We start from the raw sequence: 5,635 nt of genomic DNA on the forward strand, positions 1-5,635 counted from the left end.
AATGTCCAGTGTGCCATAATCTCAAGGGTAATGAGACTCAGTTTTACTACGTGGCATGGGAAATGAGGAGAGGAGATTACTCTGGAGCTTGGGGCAGTGGGGGAAAATTTATATGAGAGGATGTTATGACTGAGGATATATCTTCAGCTAGACATTGACGATAGATTAAGAACTAGAATAAGGCATTTTAGGAAGGAAAAACAGTATGAACAAATGTATATAAGAATGAAAATTCATGAATTGATTAAAAATTCATCACAGAGAATATGGAAAGTGTTTTAAAAATAAAAAAAGAATAAAAGTTTTCTCCAGAGAATATTTAAGGCTCTGGAGATTCTGACTGTTAGTCCCAAAGTGTAATAACACCTTCCTAGTATTTAAAGACACTCTCCCAAAACCTAGGGGCAATTTCTGAGGAAATGAATTGTATTATAATAGCCAGAGTCACTTCTGTCAGTAATAGACCTCTGCTCGCCACAAATCAGAATTTTATCAAGTCAGACTTACATTTCCTCCTCCTCCCCAACCCCCTGCATATACACTGGAACAGTGTTGCAATATGTATAGAGAGCTTATTACTTTTATTTGTATTTACATTAAAAACTGAAAGGAAATTTTCCTCCCAATTGTGGGAAGCATTCCCCCAATCTAGCTGCCATTGTATTGCGACAAGGTCTGGCAATGGAAGGAGAATCGTGCAAGGCACTTCCCCAGGGAACATAATTCTTTAAGCGGAATCCTTTGTCCTCCTTTCTAAAGCCTATTACTGATTAACGTCTTCCCTCTGTCCTGGAAGCCTTGTAAAAACAGGCAGAACTAGCAATAAACATATCTCAAAGAACAAACAGCAGCCCCCAAGGATGCGGGGGTCTATATTCCGTTCATTATGTACTCGCTGTCCTCCTAACTTCTTTGAAGACCCTGAAACTATGTAACCTCTTCCTAAACAATCGATATGTATGCTGCACATCTGGTATGTAGACAACCACCTTTGATTATTACCTTTAGTCACGCACTGCCCCTCATCTATTGTTCCCATGATGACAATAGTTAGACCACCTCGTGTGATTGTTTCCTATATAAGTGTACCCTGTCCCCGAAATAAATCGGACTTGCTTGCAACTGCGTCGAGTCTCACGTCTAGCACTTACACTTTCGCCGACGCCGTCTCTCCCGCGGGAACCTGGACTCTGCCGAGGCTGGACCCCGGCACCCAATGTCATGAACAAATTTTTACTCAAAAATGGTGACATTTAGTGAATCAGTTTCAGATCTTCCACAATTAATATCAAATCACTGTAATTAAATTTAAATCTATTAACATAAATGAAGTTCTCAGAATTTTAGGGAGATTTATTTTCAGTCATATGTGGATTTATAAATCAGTCTGCAAAATACACTAAAACTTCCAGACTGTTACTCTTAAAGGTATAGACACAGAATTATTCAGGCAAAGGATTTTGTTTGTTGATGTTCACATTCTTTGTATTCCTCTTGCAGGATGAAGAAATCAGACTTTTTTTTCCTTCCCAGGAGTCACACGGAGATGTATAATTATTTAAAACTTTTAATACTTGTAGACATGTTGTGTTTAGCTATTTCAATCTCAGATCAGCAATTTGGACTATCCAACTGTCTCCTTTATTCCTCATATTCAAGAGTTTTTAAGTTAATACAATAATACTAAAATGAGACAACTATTTACTCCATTAAGTGATGACGATTTGCTTATTTCCAAGGAATCCCTTAAACAGTGTACGAATCTCTCCAAGGAATTCCAGTCCAAAGCAGACATTACCTGAAGATCTTTGCTTTTATTACTTTATGAGAGATGCCAAAATGCACAGAGACTTTTCTCTGTTTCCTTCAACTATGTTCTCAGGAGATTCTATACAAACTATACTATATTCAAGTCACCATGTACTCCTTTTACCCTCATTTATTTATTAATTCATTCATTCATTCCTTGAAACCTAGTTATTGTGTGCTTGAAATGTGTCGTCTATGTGTCAAGTTCTCTGTCCTGGACATAAAAGTGAAATCAAGACGCATGAATATGCATGTGAAATTGAGAATATAAAGGGCTAAGAAATAAGTTCAGAGCACATCTGGAGGACTTCTGTCTTCTGCTCCAATATGTAAAGATCTGGATCGTCACTCCTGTACAGACAATAAGAAAAAGCAGGAAAACAAAGAAAATTAATGACTTTCTTGTACCCATCAGAGAGATGATGTTGCAAGGCAAATCACCACACCAGAATCTGGAGAGACAGGTTCATCCAGAGAGACTCAGCCAAGATCTGCCCACCTGTAGCAAAAGCGGCTGAAACCATAAACTGGTGGCAACACTTCAGTGGTGACTTTGATGAATTGCTAGATGCTGAGTGTGGGGTAATGTGAGAGTGAGAAACTCTTGGAGGCTGAATTCTCAAAGGGGTCCCTACATTTTCATGGGTTTTGCTTCCAACATTCCACCAAGTTCTCAGAGTGAAGAGCCAAGAAAGATCCCCTTTTGTGGAGGAAGAAGGAGAAGAGTAATCATGAAGAATGACCACAGCATATACAAAGGCTAGATTCCAAGGGATAAGACTTTACCAGAACATTATTGCACCTGATGCAAGGGCATTTCTCGCAGTCCAGCCCCCAGTCCCCTTCTTGTCTCACCCGAAATTGGAAAAAATTTATACCACTGGAGAAATACTGTGAAGATCAAAGCCCTGAGACATAGGCCCACCAGAGCTGGAGGTTTAATCATAAAATTACAGACTGCTTCCTCTACACCACAGATTGATACAACATCAACAGAGCTCCAGTATAATAAGTGAATTACAGCTGAAAGAGCTGTAAGATGCAGACTCCCTCTGAAGAGGAGTGCTTAGGGGAACCTAACGTCAATAAGAGAGCCACAAAAAGGACACAAAAGGAATTTGAAGCCACTGGCTCCAATAGCTACAGAAAACATTAAGCACAACTCATCTCTTAGGGTGATTAACATAAAACCTCACATTAAAGGCCTATTCATCTCAGGTCCTATTGCTTGATACATCATTTCCAGCTTTCAACCAAAAAGTACAAAGTATGCCAAAGGGCAAGAAAAGTCACAGGTTGAAGAGAGAAAGTAAGCATCAAAATCAGAATCAAATATGATATAGATGTTATAATATGTTAAAGGCTATAACAGAAAACATAGATAACATGCAGGAACAGAAGGAAAATGTAACCAGAGAGAAGGAATCCAAAGGAAATGTGAAAATTAAAAAAAAAAATAAAACTGTAGCTGAAATAAAGAATGCCTTGGATGGGCTCATTAGTAGACTGCACACAGCCATGGAAAGAATCGGCAAGCTTGAAGATGGATCAATACAACATTCTCAAACTAAAATGCAAAGGGAAAAAAGATGAAGAACACAAAATAGCATTCAAGACGTAGGGGATAATTTCAAAAGATACAACGCATGCTTAATTCGAAAACTAGAACTAGGAAAAAAAGGGAACAGAGCTGAAGAACTGTTTGAAGCAATAATGACTGAGAATGTTCCAAAGATAGATAGTCTCAGACACTAAGTCACAGATCAGGAGTCTAAGACAACGCCAAACAGGGTAAACACTTCCCCACTCCACCTAAAAATCCTACACCTAATCATACCATATACAAGTTGCAGAAAAATATAGCCAAAAAGAAAATTATTTTGGGAAAAGTCAGAAAAAAATTATCTCCAGATAAAAAGGGATAAAAATTATATCAAACTTCTTGTCAGAAACCATGCAAGTGGGAAAAGTCCAGTGAAATATTTAAAATAGTGAAAGAAAAAAAATCCTACCAACTTAGAATTTTATACTCACCAAAATATCCTTCAAATGTGAAGGAAAAATGAAAACATGCTGAGAGCAACTGCCATAGATGGAATGTCTGTGTTACCTCAAAATGCATATGTTGAAACATAATCCCTAATGGGATGATATTTGAAGGTGGGTCGTTTGGGAGCTGATTAGACCATAACAGTGGAGCCCTCATGAATGGCATCAGTGTCCTTTTAAAGAGGTCCCAGAGAGTTCCCTTGTCCCTTTCTGCCAAGTGAGTGTATAGTCAAAAGACTATGAAGTCTATGAAGGAGATTCTCACCAGACACTTAATTGGCCGACACCCAGATCTTAGATTTTCTGGCCTCTAAAACTGTGAGAAATAAATGCTTGTTGTTCAAGCAACAAAGTTTATGGTATTTTGTTACAGCAGTCCAAATAAAGATAGAAATTAAAACAGAGTATTCATGCCAACAGACTTGTCATGCAAAGAATGTTAAATTTCTTTAGGAAGAAGGCAAATGATCCAGGTGAGAAATTCAGATCTACATCAAGAAAAGAAGAGTTTTGAAGAAAGAATAAAATGGATAGGTATATTCAACTGGATTTTCCACTGAACTGACTGAGTTTTTCTAAGTAGCACCGACTCTCTATTAATTACCATTTATTAAAATTAATTACAACTCCAATGTTATTAGTGTGGTTCTGTCTTTAATAGATGGCAATATTATGAGCCCTAAATTAGATTATCTCAGAATGCCTGCCTGCTCTATTGCTCTCTCTCCCTCCTTCACTCCTTATTTTCTTCCACTTTACTTCCATCATTCCTTCTTCTGTGTTCCTTTCCGTCTTCCTTTTCCCTTCTTTATTATTTCTTCTTTTCTTGCAATAAAAGAGTAGAGGTGTAATGTCCAAAAGAGTCAGAAGCCAACTTGAAGAGTTTCCTTCTGGCTAAAACACTCCAAAGGGGTAGAGATGTCAATTTAAATCTCCCCTGAAATATTTGTGTCAATCACTAGTGTGGCCTACAACAAATAAAACATTTATAAATCCATATAATCATAAAGATAGTAAGAAAAAGATACCATAGAACACTGAACACTGAGAAAAGAATAAAGAAGGCATTCATCTGGGCTTTCCTGTATAAACTATAATGATGAATAAGCAATTGGTAAATGATAGACTAAGAATATAACCATTTTGCAGCACATAATGAATGAACGGATCCAACCATAGATCAACAATGGAAAAAAATAAACTAAACATGTATCTCCTGTCAGAAATTTAAAATTCCATTTCTGGAGAAGTCTTGCCAAAAAAAAAAAACGTTTCCAAACCTGTATTAAGACTCTAAATAGCAATTACGGGAAACCACGAGGATGAGGACGCAATGACGGGTAGCAACACTGCACACTTGCCTCCATTAATAATGACAGTTTCTTGTGGTTTATTAATTGGGCTTTTAGAATAAAAACATAACACCATTTCCCTATTGCCACGAAACTGATCGATAAGAATAAGATATTATATACCTTATGGGGAGTTATTAGCGAGTAGATCTTAAATGTTCTCAACACAAAAAAGAAATTGTAACTATGTCAGTGACAGATGTATTAACTAATCCCACTGTAGCAATCATTTCACAATATATAAGTGTATAAAATCAACATGCTGTATTCTTTAAAGATACACAATATTATATGTCAATTATGTGTCAATAAAGCTGGAAAAAACATGAATGAAGTGGACAAGGGTCTCACTCCCCCGATATAAAGCCACATATGCCAAAAAACTCCTTTACTGAGTTAAATAAACCCAGTATAAGCACTGACAT

Source organism: Equus caballus, chromosome 6 (genome assembly GCF_041296265.1).
Source record: "Equus caballus isolate H_3958 breed thoroughbred chromosome 6, TB-T2T, whole genome shotgun sequence".
Lineage (NCBI taxonomy): Eukaryota > Metazoa > Chordata > Mammalia > Perissodactyla > Equidae > Equus > Equus caballus.